The sequence below is a fragment of the Lemur catta genome, chromosome 12, assembly GCF_020740605.2.
Source record: "Lemur catta isolate mLemCat1 chromosome 12, mLemCat1.pri, whole genome shotgun sequence".
NCBI lineage: Eukaryota > Metazoa > Chordata > Mammalia > Primates > Lemuridae > Lemur > Lemur catta.
Genome location: NC_059139.1, coordinates 90,146,306 through 90,166,175, shown reverse-complemented (window position 1 = coordinate 90,166,175; position 19,870 = coordinate 90,146,306). Strand labels below are relative to the sequence as shown.

The 19,870-nt window shown below is 41.2% G+C and overlaps 1 long non-coding RNA gene across 2 annotated transcripts in view; it reads left to right on the top strand.

Annotated features, from left to right (window-relative positions):
• LOC123648295 overlaps nt 1-18,540 on the top strand; it is a 29,860-nt gene extending 11,320 nt beyond the window's left edge. Inside the window, exons 2-3 of one of the 2 annotated variants that reach the window (XR_006738553.1) lie at nt 7,445-7,567; nt 18,492-18,540. This is a non-coding gene — a long non-coding RNA (uncharacterized LOC123648295). Of the gene's footprint in view, nt 1-7,444; nt 7,568-16,625; nt 16,658-18,491 lie in introns of those variants that run through there. The other variant, XR_006738554.1, reaches the window with a different exon arrangement.
• The last annotated feature ends 1,330 nt before the right edge of the window (nt 18,541-19,870 follow it).

The window sequence follows — 19,870 nt, the reverse complement described above, 5'->3', positions numbered from 1 at the left end:
AAGCACATTTAGTTGACAAAAGATTTTTCTTGATATGCAATGCTGCTCAGCCTCTTTTCCCTCTCCTGACTCACTCCATGATTCTCTCCTTTGTAAAGTAAACAAGAACAACAAAAAATAATATGTTATAACTGCTTTCTTGGTAAGGCTATACTGGTTTTATTTTTATGGATTTATATTGAATGTTCTAGTAATCAAATCAGAGTGCAGGCTTTCAAAGCCTTTCATTTCTAAACTGAGCAGAGCAGTACATCAATTAATAAAAGGAGAGCATTTTTTTAAATGGCACCATACGTTTTAGTTTACAAAGTGCTTTTATATCTTCTCATTTCATCCTCAAACCAACTCAATTTAAATAGCTATTTCAAGTGTTCATCTCTAGTTGTTTCCTGCACAGACTCTGTTCCCTCCACTTCCTTTGGCGACAGACTCCGTTCCCTCCACTTCCTTTGGTGACAGACTCCGTTCCCTCCACTTCCTTTGGTGACAGACCTCTCAATCCCTTTGGTGAGGCGCCTCCCCCCACACGCACGTGACTCACGAGAGACACACTTCGCCCGTCCCAGACCCAGGTGTGGGTCTGTCTCAGGCCTGGGCAATCAGTGTGTTCCACCTCCCTGGCCACAGTGATTGTTCAGAGGCAAACACATGACTTAAATCAGTCGCATGGACTAAATTATGGGATGTTCCTGAAGTTGATAAACCAAAAGGCAGGTCACAGAAAGAAAGTAAGAGGGCACTAAAGATTAATGTGTTCAAATCCACCATTTTGCCAAAGAATATTCTTCTAGACTTTGGGCCCAACCAGGGTGACCAACCATTCCAGTTGGCCTTAAACCGAGGTGTTTCCTAGGACACAAGACTTTAGTGCTGAAACCAGTTAAGTCCTGGGCAAACTAGATTAAATTGGTCACTCTGCCAGCCACCACACTGCCACATAAAGTGAGAACTCCACAGCCAGGAAGGGAGATCCAAATGCTCTTTCCTTGCCAAAAAAGACCAATGTAACCATTATCTCCCTCTTGTGTTCCAAGAGAACCAGTGTCCAAAGGGCCAGGCAGAAATTTTAAAGAAAATGAATCTAGCAGTGATCAGTCCTGTTGTTCTATTTAATCCTTAAATAATTAGCAAAAGATAATCTAAAGATCATTTTTTTAACAGCCTCATTTTTCAATTATCAAGTAGTGAATTAAAATGGAATGCAAACACTAAAATTTAACACACTGCTGAAAATGAACATGTCTGAAATATTAATAGCAACTCTAAATGATTTATAGTGCCCTCTTGGGCATATTTTATGATTTATTGATGTCATTTTAGCAGCAGCATGGGTGACAGTCCCCTCACTGTGTGTGTGCTCTGGTGGGATCTGGGCTAGCTGTTCAGTGAACTACACACCCACACCATGGCCGTGTGCACATCAGGTTGTAAGGGAAGTAGAAAAAGTAAAGATGTTAATTTTTTCCCACAAATCAGAGAATCACAGGGCTAAAAGGGCTTTACAACTGGTTTATTTCTTGCTTTCTCAACTTCATACAGGGCCACACTGGAGCTATCTTCAATGGTTGCAGATTTCACAACCTTGCCTGTAAATTTATAATGTTAGTCTTTGTTGACAAGGAGTTCTACTTTGCATCTTACCTTTACCCTTTCTGCATCAAGCAAAGCCCACTTTCTGGAGAATAGCTCATGATTTCCTTAGAAGTTAACTTTTCTTCTTTGACCTAAAAATACATTTTTCAAAACCTCCCTCTTGTCCCACAGATAGCATTGCACAACCATCTCCTTTCTGATTTATTTCTAGTTTCTTTACAAGGTAAAACTCTTTGAGATTGTGCTACCTAAAATCTGCTCTAATCAAAATTGGATTTGTCTATTATTTCTTTCGCTGACACCATCCCCCCATCTCTCAGTTATTTTCCCCTCTCCAGAGACCAAAAGCTCCATCATGCTCTCTGGGCCAATAGACCCTCTTTGTTTTCATCTTCTTTCCAGCGACAGCCATACACACCCAAGCAGTAGCCACACAGGCCTATGCTTCTGGGAAATGTCCCATGCTCCAAAATTACCATTTCATAGCAGGTGTGGTGGCCCACACTTGTAGCTATTCGGGAGGCTGAGGCAGGAGGATAGCTTGAGCCAGGAGTTCGAGGCTGTAGTGCACTATATTATGCTTGAGAATAGCACTGCACTCCAAACTGGGCAACATAGAGAGACTCAGTCTCAAAAAAAAAAAAAAAATTACCATTCCCTTCCCCACCTGCCTCCCCCTTCAAAACTCCAAACCCTTCAATATAAGAATATATGAATATGGGAAGCTGGGGAGGGGGCTTTCTGAAAGCGCATCAAATTAAATCATGTTGACAACTGCCTGCCTCCTTGTTTGAAATCATAACAAGACCTAGAATTCTGTGTAGTATTAATAGAGAAAAAAAAAATGCAGAGGCTTTTTCTCCATGTTTATTTTTCTACATCCAATATTTGACTGACTTTTTGAACTCAAGTTCCGTATTGCTGACTCATGGTCACTGAATTTTTTCACCAGGCATGGCTAGTCACTTCTTCTCTTATTTTGGTGACATTTGTTTTTCCTTGCTATATTACAACACGGTAATTATGTAGGCAGCCCCCAGTGATCCTAAGATGTAGTATATAATTGCTAAAGTTTAATCTCTGGCAAACAATTCACCATAGGAAGTACAGGAGACATAGAAGCATGATGAAATTTGCCACATTTCTTCTTTATCTCAGACATTTATTAATAGAACGGATGCTTATGCTCATGAACATATGAGAACACTGTGGGTACTCACATGCCCCTGTTTATTGAGTGCTTGCACATAATCAAGCACCTCCCTGGTCATGGGCGTCTAGAAAGGACCAGCCAGGCCTCGCCAGGCGCCAGGCAGGGCCAGTGACGCGAATTAGGTCTCGTGGGAGCTCTCCCCCGAGTGGTGAGAGGTGCTGGCGGCACCTGTGGGGAGCAGACGCTGAGACAGAGGTACGAGTGCGGAAGGTTTACTGCCGGGGAGTAACAGCTGTGGGAAGAAAGGAGAAAGCTCGGATTGGATGTAGGGGGCTGTCGGACCACGCTGCCGATTGACGAGGTCCCCGCCAGCCCGGCAGGGGGCGCTGAGTGGAGCTCCGGACCCCGCTCCAGGAGTCGGCACGGGGCGGCCGTGCCGGGCAGCCCGCGGAGAGTGAGTGAGACGTGGGCTGCAACGCGGAAGCAGATGCCAAAGAGGGAACAGCTGGAACCGTCAGCTGACTCGCTCCTGGAGCAACGTGTTCTTTCTTGGGGACAGGGGGAGGTTGCCACGTGGGCTAACGCAGACAAAAACATAGAGGAAAGCTGAAGATCAAAATTAAATATAAGGGGCCAGAAAAAGCTTAGTCAAATGAGTTCAACTCAAATAAGGTCAGGATTAATAATGGCGGGAGGGAGTGTTGTCGCTCAGGAGTGATCTGAGCATTTGGTTTAACACCAGCTGGAATTTAAGGCTGTCTTTTATGGGTAAGAAAAGGCACAAGGCATGGGTGGATCCTCTGGCTTAAAGGGCCAGACTGGGATATACAATTAAAATAAGTAAAACATTCCATAGCTGTCTCTGCTCTAGGCAGGGACATGACTTAAACACTCTGGGGACGTATGACATTTGCTCCATGTTCTGCTGCAAAGGTAGCAGAGGCCAAATGGCACAGGCACACAGACATGAACGGGTCTGGTGTGGCGCTCAAGGACACAGGCTCTGGAATGAGGCCATGGGTCCAAGTCCCAGTACTGCTCCTTCAAGTTCTGTGACCTGGAGAAAGCTACTTAACCAAACAACTTCACTGTATTATATGCAAAATAGGGACAAAAACAGTCCCTATCAGATAGAGTTGTAGTTAGGATTAAACACATGTTATTCAAAGTGTGGGTCCCGGACCAGCAGCTGGACCATCTCCCGAGAGCTTGTCAGAAGTGTGGACTCTCGAGCCCCACCCTAGACCTAGGGAATCGACTCCACGTTTTAACAAGAACTCCAGGTGACTTGTGTGCACATTAAAGGTTGAAAAACGCTGGGTTAATGATAGAATGGTCATCAAACACTTAATACAGTGTTTTGCATGTAGGGCAATAGATACTACTTGCTCTTGTTTCTGTTATTATAATCATTGTTACTTTCATTCGGAACCATCTTGGACAGGCATATCACTTAAGAACCTGAGCTTCCTTATCTGTAAAATGGGATCATAATATCCAGCTACCTGGGGACCAGATGATCTTTTAAAGCCTTTCTGAACTCCTGGAGACCCCTGTGTTTTGCTCATGACCAGATGATGGTAATGGTTGATAATTCACCAGCATTTACTATGTGTCAGGTGCTGTTCTCAGCACTCTGTGTGAATCATCTTACTTAATCATCCAACAATGCTATGAGATAGGTACTATCCTTAATGCTTATTTTACAGATGAATAAATTGAAACATGGAGAGATTAAATGAATTGCTCAATAAAACACACAGGGATAGAGTCAGGATTTGAAGTTTGGCAGACTGGCATGACAAACCACATGCTTAACGCTCTCCCTCTAGCTAGGCCACCAAAGAGAGAGTTAAACTAAACTAACTCCAATACAACCAGTGCGATCAAAAATGGTGTTTGACACGCCATGGCCACAGCAGGCAACACTCAGTCTGTGGGTTCTCAAACCCGGCTGTACATTGCACACTAGAGTATTTTTTAAAGAGTGAAGATTTTTAAAAATATGGACTTCTTAAGTCTCATCCCCAGAGATTCTGTTTCAGTGGATTAGAAGAGTGGCTCAAGCTGTTACTTTAGGGGAAAAAAACCATTAGAGATGAATTTGATGTAGAGTAAAGATTGAGAATTTGTGGGAAGATGGGTTAACAAGCCATTTCTCCTGTTTTCAGTATGTAGCAAGTTAAACTCTTTTCCAAAGTAATCATAAGGCATAGGAGGGAAGGGAGGAAGGAAGGAAAAAAGAGGGGAGGAGAGAGCTTGGTTGGCTATGGAGGTGGGAGCAATTCTCCCAAACTCCTGTGACACATCCTTGTGTCTAAGTGCTGTCCCTGCATGTGCTGTAGACAGGAATTGCACATCTGCTGGGCCATTGTTGCTTAGGGGTGATTAATGGCACTAAGCAGGAAATGTCTGGGTATCTATCACTCAGTGGAGGAATCCATTTTCACCTTGACTCCACCAGGGAGACACTCTTCAGCCAAAAGAAGGTGAACAGAACCTTCTTCATCGTGTAAGACAACAGTAAGAGGACCCCACCACCTCTGGAAGAGAGAATGTGGGTGCAGGTGGTGCTCAGATGAGAAGGAGAGAGCAAACAGACTGCATAGAATCCATAGTTGCTGTCAGGTGCACAGGGAGAGTACGACATCAGCATTTTCCAGAGCATTCCACACACAAGCAGGCCTACAGAAAAAACTGATAAAGCCTAGACTTGGAGCAGACTTTAGCCCTGATACACACAGAGCCAGAGAAAAGTCTGATAATAGCAGTATGGCCTCATCTCAGCACAGATGGTCCGAGACATTGAAGAGCGTGGACTATTGACAAGGAAAAGGATAACTCAGGAGAACACACATCCCAACAAAAATATTCCCTGAACCATTCAGGTAGAAGAGGGAAAACTTGAAAATGAGTTCAAATTCCACTTTATGATAGCTTGTAGATTGTTGCTCATGTTAATGCTGAAGTTGGAAACTAGAATTTGAAACTGGTTTCAAATATTCTCAACAAATCATTTTATTGCCTTTATAAAGCCCTTATTTAAAGAGACCCTCAAGATTATCATACAGAGATAGTGGACCAAATAGACCCACGCTGAACATTACAGTTAGGGTTGGATGCCCAACTTGAGTAAACATAAGCGCCTAGAAGGCGCTGCCACAAGCTTGATTTATCTCCCAGGGTGTTACATGTTACACAACCACCCCCCAAAAGCTGTGGCAAGATAACAGGTTAGCAAACAGTGAAGAAAAAATCACTCTCTGTGAATAGGATATTTTGAATCGAAAAAGATGGCATAATGTACTAGACTACAACATCCATTCATCCTAGATCTGAATGCAGTGAAATCAATAGCTGAAATTGAGGAGGCATTTAGGTTAAAAACAAGTGGATAATCTTTTATATATAAAGCTTTAATTAACATTTATTCTTAAATAAAATATTACGAATTTCACTTTCATTGTTATTTAACATCCCAGAATTCTTCAGGGAGGCGCCAGGTATCGGGGACTGACCACAGCGGTGAATAATTCATGCGGAATGCAGAGCATGGATAGAAAGAGAGGAGCAGTTGATTGGTTTCTTCCCAAGAAATTGTTAATGTTACATTACATTTTATTGAACCAGCTTTAAAAAATAACAGAGCCTGAACATTATTATTGTGGTTATTACCTTTCCTTTCCAAGTGCCATATCTTATTCTCTCTTGAGTTGATATATTCTGATTACTTTTGCTTACTTTAGAGATTTCCTTTTTCTAGTAAAAAAGAAATCCTTGACTAGAACCTCTCATATTCTAATTTCTTCAAGTTATCACCACTTGCTATCAAATTTAAATAATCTCCCTTATCTTATTGGAATCAGCTTGTTCATTTCCAACCTACACTTTCTGTTTGATACATGGAGCCATTCCTTAGTGCCCTTTCTCCCTAACCACAAAGGACAAATGGTCTTTCATTAGTCACAGCTGTAGCCACAGCCCCACTCGCCCAGGGAATCGGGCAGCTGACACAAGGTCTGTGCAAATATGACTGTGGCAGAATTGGGTGTGACTGGAAGATTCTGTGGGTCCAGTTCACCTTGGCTTAAGCAGGGAACCAGTTTCCAGGGCCTTGGAACCAGCTGTTATGGAGCAGACAGGCCATTTAGCAAGAGGCACAGATGTGGGGACCGGTCTGGGCTATTTGCCTCTTTTCATTTCCAGAAAGGCTTCAGTGGCCGATACCCCATGTTTTCTGTCGGGCTTATCGTTGTTTGTCAGCACTGTGCTGGGTCTAATGATGCAGCAAGTGTTTCTGTAGTTTGGGTTTTGTGTTTTATGGTTTGGGCGTGGGTTTTTTGTTTGTTTATTTATTTATTGGTTTGTTTCTCAGAGAAATAGAGTTCTTTATGCCTAGCTTTAAGCTATTAGGCTTTTCTTCCCCATCTTTGATCACAAGTCTAATTCTGCAAAGAAGAAATACACAAATCAGATTCAAATGTATGTTTGTGAGTTGTAGAGACTGTGTTGGTTCAGCAGGGGCCACTGGGGGTGGCGCTCTGGGCGTCCCCGGCACTCCTTTCTCTCCCCAACTTCTCAGCCTCAGCCGCTTAAAGATATATTGAATTATAGGTAACCAACGTTGCTAGTGTCAAGAGAAGTTGCGACACAATTTCAGAGAAATAGAATATGTGACCGGTATGTCTCATTTCACAGGCTGCATCTTAAATAACCACCGGCCTCACCCGGGAGGGCCCCCTGGCTGCGCTCCAGCCCCCGTCCGGATCAGCAGGACATCAGTGTATGTCTTGGACCCCCTTCATACACGTGGAAATTCTGGTACGTAAACAGTCTGAGAAGGGAGTCCTGCCTGTTCCTGCCCCCTCGCTTTGCCACTTTGCCAACCGTGCTCCCTTCAGGCTGGCGACTGTGACAAGCACGACAGACGCTGCAGTCACAACGAGGGCGGCTGAGGCCGGGCAGTTGGTCGCGGCTTCCTCCGCGCTGATGCTGCTGTTTCTGCGGGTGCTTAAGCACGGCCCTAAGGCATCAGCTGAGGCCGGTCTGCCACCAGTTTCCCCCGGACCAGGCTAGCTCCGTGGAGGGGATTCCAGTCCTCAGTGCGGGGCTCAGGAAAGAAGCCCCGCACCGACCTTCCCGGGCTTCCCGCTGTGGCTCCTTCGCTTCCTCCCTGGACGCTGTGTCAGGAACTGCATGGGCTCAGCACCACCTGCCACCCTTTCCTTCTATTTTCAGCCCCAAACCCAGGGTCACATCCTACCACTAAATGAGTGAAATATCCTTCAGAGGAGGAAAAATCCACCAACTGCCAGTTTGGGATCTCTAACTCCTACACCCCAAAATCCGTTTAGGTACAAGGCAGGCATCTACTTTTATGTATAACGTTTTCTTGAAAAAGTGTATAACAGTCAAATGTGAGAACATTGAAAGACTTACTGGGATCCATTTGATGTGCACTAAAAATGCATTTAATTATTTGTAAATATACAGTAGTGGTGAAAGTGGTTGCTTGTGATAACAAGGAAATGGGAAGGATGACATCAGGAAATCAGCTGTTTCTCATAAACAGTTCTCCTGGAACTGTAATTCTTTAAAATATGACTTCTTGTAGATTTGATGATAATACAAAACAAAAAAAGTTTAAGAATAAATACTACTTGGAGATAAAACAAAAAAATCTTTGGAGAGAAAAAGCAAATCACATTCCTAGACCCAGGAAAAGAACGGCTTCAGACTTCCCAGCAACACTGGAAGCCAGAGACAATGGAGAAAAGCTTTCTAATTTTTATGAAAAATGGCTTTCAAGTTAGAATTACATACCCAATCAAACTCATGTTTTGCAGAAAAATAAAGACATCTTTAGGAGTACAAGCCATATCGGCCAGGTTAGTTTAAGAAGGCAGAAATTACTCTAGCAAGTTTAAGCCAAAAGGACTGAGCAGGAGATAGGGACAGCTCACAGCCTGTCGGAGACGGGAGCAAACAGGCTGCACTTCCAGAAGTGACGCCCAGCACCACAGCGCAGAGCTGCCCGCAGAGGGAGGTGGGAGCTGCTACTCTTACAAAAGCCACCAAACCAGGAGGCTGCTGCCACCAGTGCCAGTTCCAGCCTCTGGCCTCTGCCATCATCGGAAGTTGCCAGATCAGGTGCTGTGGTGGCACTGTGGACCCAGAACCCTGCTGTGCGGCCCTCCCCAGAGCTGCGCCAGCAAAGTGGAAGCTTCAGGCCCTGCCTCTTTCCCAAGTCATTCAGTTCTGGATCCAGATTTTGAATCTGGCACAGATACAGTTGACTGTTGGAATCAAAACCACATGTCTGCAAACTAACAACTGGAAAATGACCTAAAACATCTGCTCTGAATGCAGAAGTTCTGTGGGAAACTGTTAAGACAATGGGAGGGGCATGTTCAAACTCTGAGGGCAGCCTGAATGCCAAGTGACAGCAAAGGCAGTGCCCAGGATGCCGAGGAAAGGGAGGCAGGAGCAGCCATCCTGTGTGGAGCACAAAGATAGAGCTGGCACGGAAGGGTGGGGCAGAGCGGGGGAGGAGCCGGGTAGACACCTGAGGTGTTAAACCCTATGGAAAGCATCCTATGACTGTCAGAGAATTATGATGGGCACATAACTCCCAGAACAACCTGGGGGGAAGGCACGTATTAACCCTAAGAAAATAAAAAGTTATATAAGAAAAGAAATATCTTAGCTACATGTGTCAGTTGTGAATAGTATTCACATGGGCACAGTAGTGTAAACGCTGAATATTGGTTACAGAAGCAGGGACATACTGCGTCGGGAGGACGGAGGGAGGAGGGAAGAGAGGGTGCGGGAAGTGAAAGGCAGCGGGCACAGCACGGGATCCTCACCCTCCATGTCAGGAAGACAGAGGGAATGGCCAACATTTTAAAATCCAGAAATAGTAATACAAGCATTTTATTTAGAATTTACAGGCAAATACCAGGAAAAAAAGAGTAAAAAAAAAAAAAAAAGTTGAAAATTGTTGCCAGAATTTCGGAGTGGGGAGGTGTGGGGACTGCTGTTTTCATTACAAGCCTAGCAGCATTATTTCATTTTTAAAGTACACACACACACAGATACACACACACATTAATTACAATTTAAAAAATTAAATGTAGAAAAAAGCATCTCCTGCTGTCCATTTGTACCCTTTCTCTCCTTAAGACTCATACATCTCCTGTCTCCAATTCTTCCCTTTCTATGATACACCTGCTCATTCTATAAACCATTCTCTCACCCTGTCAAGATGAAAAACTACACTGGCCACCGGCGCCTTTCTGGAAATCAACCCTAGAAAAACTACAGAAGCCAGAGGGAAACAGATTTGAGGAACTAATAACAAATAATAAAATAAAATAAAACACTGTGAGAAGCCCTGGGGAGTCTGAAGACTCAAAAATTGTTACATATGGGGGAAGGGAGAGGGGGAGAAAGCAGAGAATCGCTTCAGCCTTGGGGGAAGGCAGCTGGCAGAAGGAGGCCCAAGGAGAACAACACTTCTGTTTCTGCTCTGCCAAGTGGACAATCAGAGCCTGCCCGGTCGCCACAGGGACTGGCAGCAGCAGCCTAGGCTAGGGGTGCCAGCAGGGCGCAAGAAGGGCAGCACAGAAGCCCTGCAGGAGCCAGAACTCGTGAAAAGGGGGTGAGTCCTGGCCAGCTGCCCTTGGGCAGTCACTGGTGTGCTGCTCCCATCTGGAGCTCCCAGGGCAGGGGGTTAAGTCTAAGGAGACTGCTTTCAGGCAGTTTAAGTGTGAAACACGATTTGTGGATAATGGGAAAATTGAAATAATCACCATCAGTTCTGTAGCTCTGAGGCTCTGTCCCTGGGCATCTGGAGGTAAATAAACTGGAGGCTGAGCTCTGGCCCCCTTTCCACCACATAGCCATGTCTAGGAACTGATAGTCCAAAGGGAAAAGGAGTTTTGGGGACAACATAACCAGAAAGCCACATAAGGAATGCAACTACTATATAAGAAAGATAACAAACTGATGAAAGAAATAATTTCTAATATAATAGCAATTACAATAAATGTAAATGGATTTAACTCACAAATAAAATGACTTACACTCTCAGGGTATTAAAAAATCAAAACAAAATCCAAAAATATGTCATCTATGAGAAACATTCTTAAAACTAAAAAACACGAAGAGATTGAATATGAAAGAATAAAAGACAAAAAAATCTAAAGAAAGCTGAAACACTAATCATAATAGCTGATAAAAGAGAATTTAAGGTAAGAGGTAACAAAACAATAGTGAGAAGATATAACCATCGCAAATACGTATGCATCTAGTAATAGGTTACAATAACTGACAGAGAGTACAGAAACAAAGAGTTGGAGTTTTTTTTAACCCAACTGTCAGAAATGTGCTAAGCAAAAGTTAAACAGATTTTCATCTAAGTGCTACAATTAATAGGCTCATAATATTAATTATATTGTTCACATCTTTGATATGTATGTTCTAATGGCATGTTTTGTATAATATATATGCTTTGATATATATGCTATAATAGTTTACACAACAAATAGCAAATACACATTTTTAGAAGCATGCATATATTTACACAAAAAGATTATAGGCTTATAGGAAGTCTCGATAAACTTGCCAGGGATAATATCATGAAATTATATCTTCCAAACATAATGAAATAATATTAAAAATCAATAATAGAAAAGTTTTTGTAAATGTCCCATATTTTGAAAATAAAATATTACTAAATAACTCATAGGTTAAAAATGAAATAACAATCACAATAAGTAAATATCTAGAACACCAAAGGTATGCGACATAAATAAAGCATTGTTTAAAAAGAACATTTAGACCTTTAAACATGTTTCTCAAGAAACAATAAAAGTTGAAAAGAAATATACTAAGGATCCAACATACAAAGTTATAAAAAAGAACATCAAAGCACACTTAAAGAAGCAAAAGGATATAATAAATGAAATAATGTAATAAATTTTTAAGTAGAAGAGATTTATAAAACTACATACTCTATGTTTCAAAAGATTATTATGATAAATTTCTGATAACACTAATCAAAGAAAAAAAGAGACAACAAAAGTAAATAAAACACTGACCAAGAAACAAAAATGGAGAAATAATTACAGATTTAAAAAACAGATAAAATGAATAAGTTCCTGGAAAATATATAAAATACCAACTGGCCCAAGAAGAAAAAGGAGACTTAAAATAAACTAACAAAGATTAAATAAATTTAATTGGTAGTTAAATCTCCATCCCCAAAATCTCCAGGCCTGGATGCTTTTAAAAGGAACTCTACCAAACTTTCAAAAACACAATTAGTTCCTGCTATATAAGTTGTTCCAGAAAGTGCGAAAAGAAAGAATAATTCTCAGTTCATTCTACGAAGCTAATATAACCTGTTGCCCTTATTGCTTCTGGATTTTAAGCCATAGTTTGGAAAGTTTTTGCCACTCCCAGATTATAGAGGAATTCATCCATTTCTTCCCTAGCACCTGTATGGTTTCATGTTATATGTACCCATCTCTCAGAGCCATTTGGAATTTATTCTGGTCTATGCTGTAAATAACAGGTTCAATTTTCTCTACTCCCATGTGCCTGCACACAGTGGTGTGCTGTAGCTGGTTCATTCCGGTGTGTAAGTGACAATTGTTCAATTTTTAGGAATTTTGTAAGCTGATTGTTAAACACAGCCATTATTACAAAATAAATTATACAAACTTACAATGAAATAAATCATTTTTTAAATGAAGCTAATAAATGAAACTGATCACTTCTCAATAATTTTAATACATTTTACTATTCTCAAGGCTTTTGAGGTTCTTTGTTAACATTGTCTATTGTATCCATATGATGGAAATGCTACAGAACAGTGTGCTGCTGCGCATGCTTTCCCAGCTCTGTGCTCAGTGATGTCATACTGACAGTGTGAAATTAGCTGTGGTAGGAACATTCATATCACAGAAGTTGGTGATGCTAAAATCAGGGCTTAATTTATTGTTTTTGTTGATTGGGTGGAGCAAGGGTCATTATAGCCAGTAGGCCAAATCCAGCCTGCCTCCTGCATTTGTAAACAAAGTTTTACTGGGACACAGCCACACTCGTTTGTTTACATATTGTCTGTGGCCGGCCGCTTTCATGCTGTAATGGCAGTTGCACAGTTGGAACAGATACCGTATGGATCAAAAAGCTTCAAATATTTCCTACCTAGCTTTTACAGAAAGTGTACTGACCCTTGGTCTAGACTTAAAAAAAAATGGAGAAAATGTTAACAATGTAGATTAATTTTTACAGTATATGGTATTTGTAGCTGTTACATTTTGAATAGCACAAAAAATTGAGAAATAATCTTCCAGTATTTAAAAAGTACTCTCCAATCCAGCAAAGTCACTCATATCATTGAGAAACAAGTCAAGATTCAATGTCTTTGTTATTTCACTTCTCTATTATTTATTAATGTAAATGAAACTATCAACCTACATTCATGTGAGAACTACACTTGTCAATTGCAACCATGGGTTAGTTATGGATAGAAAAGTTTGGCAAAAATCAAGGAAAACATTCTGTGAGAATAGATTAACCATATAGAATTCACCAATAGGGAGAATTATATATGTTATTACTATTTGTAAATTGCTTGCTAAACATCCTTTATATCAGTAAAATTTATATACATGCACACATGTATGTGTGTTTTAAACATTCACCAGCCTATTCAAATTAAAGTATTAATAAATTAAAGTCATTTCTTCCCAACTTAATCTATACATTCAGTGCAACCCCAGTCAAAATGCTAGCAAGTTATTTTGTAGATATTGATGATCTGATTACAAAGTTTATGTGGAGAGGCAAAAGACCCAGAATAACCAAGACAATATTGAAGAAGAACAAAGTTGGAGGACTGACATGACCCAATGTAAAGACTTACTATAAATCTACAGTGATCAAGACAGTCTGGTATTAGAGAAAGAATGGATGGACAACAGAATAGAGAGCCTAGAAACAGACTCACACAAATACAGTCAACTGATCTTTGACAACTGAAATTCTACCATTACCACCAGCTTCAGAGAGTTCTATTCCTAATCCATTTGACCTTGTTCTTGTATGTAACTGTGAAACTCTCTCTATAAAAACAAAATAAGAAGGCCTATTATTTCAGGACATAAATACCATGCGTGCGATCTTCTAGACGCTAGAGCATCCTTGAGGGATAGGACAGCATATGCAAATGTATAGTGACATAGAGGTCACCACGTAGTAGAGGACCCTGCCATGACTACAATGTAGAGTGAGAAATGGGAACTCTAGGAGATGAATGCACAGAGGAAGACAAGGTTGGATCCATTCACAGACTGTAGGTGAGGCTAAGGAGTTTGACTTTGGACCTGAAGCAGATGGGGAGTCATCCAAGAATGTTCAGGGAGAATGTTGAGCAAGGAAGGGAGTGACTCGATTTGATTTGTGCTTAGAAAGATCACTCTGACAGCGGCGTGGAGAAAAGGGGGCCAGGAAGGAGGGAGTCAGTGGAAGGATGCTGTCCATGCTAGAGCATTCGTGGATTTAACAAGGGACCATGGCAGCCTGACTCTCTTAGTGGCTCAGACGTCCAATTGTAAAGGCAGAGCACTAGATAAAATGGTTTCCACGAGTCCCTCCCAGCTCTGTGATGTTCAAGCTCCACTTATTTTGTATTCAATCAAGACAGGGGTGATGAGGCATAAGCAGAGAAATTTGCAAAATTTCGATCAACATGCAGAACTCACTCTCATCAAACAGAAGGCATTAAAGGCTACGCACAATGCTGATTACCAGCTAATTCTCTGTGATCAAGCACACTTTACAATTAATGATAAAACTTTTCTGGTTCAGGTGAGATCTGCTGTTTTTAAAAGTTTTAGTGTTTGAGATGTTGTAGCAAAACTATGTTGAATTTAATGCTGAATATTCTAAATAGGGACAGAAATAGTTTGACTTCACCAGAGTCGCTTCTGTGTCTCTAAGATTGGATTTGATAGGAAAATCTAGGGCATTGCCATGACTGTTACCAGGTTTAGTCTTAGTTCCACTTAGGCTTTATGTAACACCAGTCAGACAAAAAGCAGAGCGCTGTGGGGGGCGGAGCGGGGGCTCACCTCTGCCTCCTGTCATTAGAGCATTCGGACTCCAGCAGTAACGAAACATGACAGGCAGCCGCGGGGCCTCAGCCACACTGCACGTTAGAATCACCTGAGGATCTTCTGAGTTGCTGGTGCCTAAGCCCTAGCCCTAGAATTTCTGATTTAATTGGTCTGGAGTGAGAAGGCTTTTAACTCCTCCCAGGTGATCTTAATGTGCAAGCAGGGTGGAGAACCACAGCACTAGGTAATTGTCACAGCAATTCTCAAGGTGCCACCAGGGATGGCTGGAAGGTGGCAACATCCTCCAAGTGGTTGCCAGTTTGGATTCTTGTATGTTTGGATTATTTCATAGGTTTAGCAAAAATATGGATTTATCACATAAAACAAATCAGTTATTGGGAGAAAACATTTGCAAACCATATATCTGATAAGGGGTTAATAACCAAAATATACAAGGACTCATATAACTCAATAGCAAAAAACAAATAATTTAAAAATGGGCAATTATACAATGTGTCCATGTAACAAAAACATTTGTACCCCCTTAATCTTTTGAAATTTAAAAAATGGCTAAAAAACTTGAATGGACATTTCTTACAAAAAGACATACAAATGGACAAGTATATTTTTAAAAACGTCCAACATCACTAATCATCCAGGAAATGCGAATCAAAACCACAAAGAGACATCACCGCATACCTGTTAGAATGGCTATTATCTAAAAGACAAAAGATCAGTGTTGGTGAGAATGTAAATACAGGGTGTCCCAAAAGTCTCCATACAAAGGAAAAATTTTGTAATGAATATTTTGCAAATAAAGGTACATTTAGCTACAGTTTCCTATTTTCCCTATGTATGGAGACTTTGGGGATACCCTGTAAAAGGGAACCCTTGTATACTGTTGGAAGAATGTAAATTGGTACAGCCATTCTGGAAAACAGTATGGAGTTTCCTCCAAAAATTAAAAATAAAACTACCATATGATCCAGCAGTCCTACTTCTGGGTATGTATCCAAAGAAAATTAAATCAGGATCTTCAAAAGGTATCTGTACTCCCATGTTTATTGCTCCGTTCATTATTCATGATAGCCCAGATACGGAAATAACCTATGTGTCTGTCTGCAAGTGAATGGATAAAGAAAATGTGTATATACACAATGGAATATTATTGAGCCATAGAAAAAATCCTGCCATTCATGACAACCTAAATCATCCTGGAGGACATTATGCTAAGCAAAATAAGCCAGACACAGGAAGACAAATATTACATGATCTCACTCACCCGTGGAATCTAAAAGAGTCAAACTCATAGAAGCAGAGAGTAGAATGGTGGCTTCCAGGGGCTGAGGAGGAGGGGAAGTGGGGAGATGCTAGTCAAAAGGACAAACTTTCAGTTATAAAATGATGAGTTCTGAGGATCTAACATACAATATGGTGACTACAGTTAATAATACTGTATTGTTTACTTGAAATTTGCTAAGAGAGATCTCAAGTGTTCTCAACACACACACACACTGGTAACTATGTGAGGAGATGTATTAATCAACTTGATTATGGTAATCATTTCACAATGATACATACACCAAAGTATCACATTTATACTGTGAATATGCATGAATAGAATTTTATTTGTCATGTATACCTCAATAAAGCTGGGGGGGAAATAAAATAAGTGAAATAAGAAAACATATCAGTTATATCATTAACATCCCATCTAAATCCTGTCTGGTGGCTTTGCATACTTTTTTTAATAGGGTAAAGAGAAGTAGGGAGAAGAGGGAGGAAGGCCGCAAGGGAATGCAGAGATCCCACCAAGAGGCTTCCCATACAAGGGTCTGAGAACCTCCGGGCTCAGGGAGAAGCTGGGTGGAGTGCGAGGACACACAAGCTGTGCAGGACACCACCGTGCCCCGCCGCGTGTTTAGGACACTTCGAGTGCTACCAGAACTACAGTCCTCTACGTCATAACGTGCAATTGTCAGATTTTTTTATTAAGGATCATGGATCAAAATATTGCCAAGTAACCTTTGGGGGGGTCTCCTGATCTTTATATAAGTAGGGGTCTTATTTATGGAATATTTTCTTTTTCTAAGATTACAAAAACGTATTGTTAGAAGCTGTATTAGACTTCAATAACAAAGTACTAGAAATTGGGTGGCTTAAAACAACAGAAATTTATCATCGCACAGTTGTGGATGCCACAGTCTGAAATCAAGGTGCCAGCAGGGCCCTGCCCCCTCTGAAAGCTGGAGGGGGTCCTCCCTTGCCTCTTCCCAGCCCTGGTGGCTGCTGACAATCTCGGGCATTCCTTAGCTCGCGGCTTCGTGACTCCACTCGGCCTTCGTTGTCACGTTGTGTTCTCAATGTGTGTCTCTGTGTCTTCACACAGCTGTCTTCTTGCAAGGAAGCCAGTCATACTGGATTAGGGGCCCACCCTACTCCAGTGTGACCTCATCTTAAATTATATCTGCAACAACCTTCTTTCCAAATAAATTCACATTCTGAGGTATTAGTGGTTAGGATTTCAACATATCTTTTGGAAGGACACAATTTAAACTGTAACAATATCCAACTAGATTATTTAGGGTTTTTAAGACATATAAAGTCTAAATTTTTTATAGAATTGACCATTAACCTCTGCAGGCCAAGATAACTTTTGATAAAGCTATTGTATTTCCGATGCTGTTTACAAAAGGCCCAAAGGTGAAGTGAATCGCTGTGTTAATAGAACAAATCCTTAACTAAAACAATGTGTCCTCGGGACCATTTTCTGTAACTTCTCTTCTTTTCATTTAAAGCAAAAGAGAAAAATAGAGGGATACTTCTCGCCTGTTTACTTTTTACCAAATTTTAGTTGGGAGTTCATCTTAAAACCCTGAGTCATGGTGTTAGAGAGGAGAATGTCTGTAGGGAATACAAAAGTTCCCATTTTTATTAGTGTGAAATATTAAAATCTAACAAGACAGGAAAAAAGTCACTCTGAATTTTCAAAGTTTTTTTTTCTGTTTGCGGGACTTAAAACAACTTGAATCATAAAGACCTTGATGATATAAAATATTATTCCTTAAAGTTTTTTATTGATAAAATGACTCGCATTTCCTATGCTATTGAATGAAATTCTATCCTTCAATCTATTGAATCAAAAAGAGTATCCCTATCAAACATCTAATGTCACAAAACCAAAGAGAAAGAAACCTAGAATTTTTCTCCTTTCATATAAACTTATACTAAAAATACTTCAGATTAAAGATATAAATAAGTGAGCAAATATTGAAACTCCAAATGTTATTTTACTTTTTCACTATTACTCTAACAGAATAACATGTTTAAAGCACAACCAGGAAAATAAAGAATTTCAAAGTCTTCACTTCCAAAGAAGAGCGTTCAGGCATCTCTGGGCGCCGGGAGAGAAAGTCCTCCTCGACCACACCCACCCTGCCTCAGCCCTGGGGTGCGGTCATGTTTCTGCCTTACAGGGGCAGGTTGCAAATGGCAGAAATCCACCTGAAACTGCCATAAGAAGAGAAAATAGACCTGTAACTAATTAAACAGGGCTGGACAAAGTGATTCAACAATGTCCCAGGGTTCAACGCTCTAATTTCCTTGGTGTTGTCTTGCAGCCCCCTTGAAGACACCTGGCAGGCTTACGCTCTGCAGCTCCAAGTCCAACAGAAAGGAAGCACATTTCTGTAGTTCCAAGAGGAAACCCTGCAGCTGGAATATGTTCCAGCCTTGAATGATGGCCAAGGGGGTGAAAGCCCTTATTGGACAGGCCTGAAGTCAGTGCCAACCCCAGAAATGAGCAGGTTGGATCAGCATCACCTGAGCAAAGACTGAGTGAGAGGAACTGTGCCCCGCACAAACCATGAGCTGTTACCAGGAGCTGGGTGGGCAAAAACAACCAACGTCCACTTCTAATGGGGATAAGAAGGAAAGATGTACTTGGGAAATAATCTAGACCTTAAGTCTCCTCTTTCCAAAGCTGTGATAAAAACAAATAATTAAATTTTACTTTTTCTGTGGTCCATAAAAAGTAGTATATCAAATGATAATTGCTCTATGCCACAACGTGGATGAACTTAAGAACATTATACTAAATAAAAGATGCCAGAAATACTACATGACATATTATCTGATTCCATTCATATAACTATCCAGAAAAAGTACACCTATAGAGATAGAAAGCAGATCGGTGGTCGTCAGGAACTAAGATGAGAGGGGAATGAAAATGACTATTTAATGGGTACAGAGTTTTCTTTTGGGGTGATGAAAATATTTTAGAACTTGATATAGACGGAGGTTGCACAATGTTGTGAAGGTACTAAATGCACTGAGTTGTACACCTTAAAATGGTTTATGTTATGTTACATGCATTTTGCTTCAACTGAAGAAAGGACCCTAGCCTGTACAGTAGACTTTGCCTGGGCAGAAACCCTGATGCTTCTTTGCAGTCGCCCGCTGTAGTGCTGATGGAGGCTCAACGACCTTTCTACCTGCTGTGACCTAACCCATGAAGTGTGCGACCTTCACCCTCGAGGAAGTGGCCTTCCCGTCACTGCTTCTCTGCTAAAGCCACCTTCGTTTCCTGACCGTAAAGTTCCAGGTGATTTTATAGGACTTGGCCTCTGATCCATCACTCACTGCCCTTCACCCTCCAGATAGGGAGTGGTGTTCTTTGCATAGGGCATGTTCTATTTCCTCATTTTCTGCCTTCTGCTAAGATGGTTGTGTTTTCAGTGCATAAGGTTTTAGTTAACACCACACTGATAAATTCCAGCTTCTCATTTTGTGAATTCCAGCACAGGCCCAACATATAGGGCCTACAACAACCTGCCCAGAAATGTCTCCAGCTGAGAATCTGAGCCATTTGAAGGATGGCTGTAGTGGGTTTCACTAAAGGTTTTATTTCTTCCAAATGTCATATCAAATTTTTAGACTGAAGTTTCTAAGCTCTGCACAGTTACTAGAAAATTGGTCAGAAACCACAAGGAGCCACACA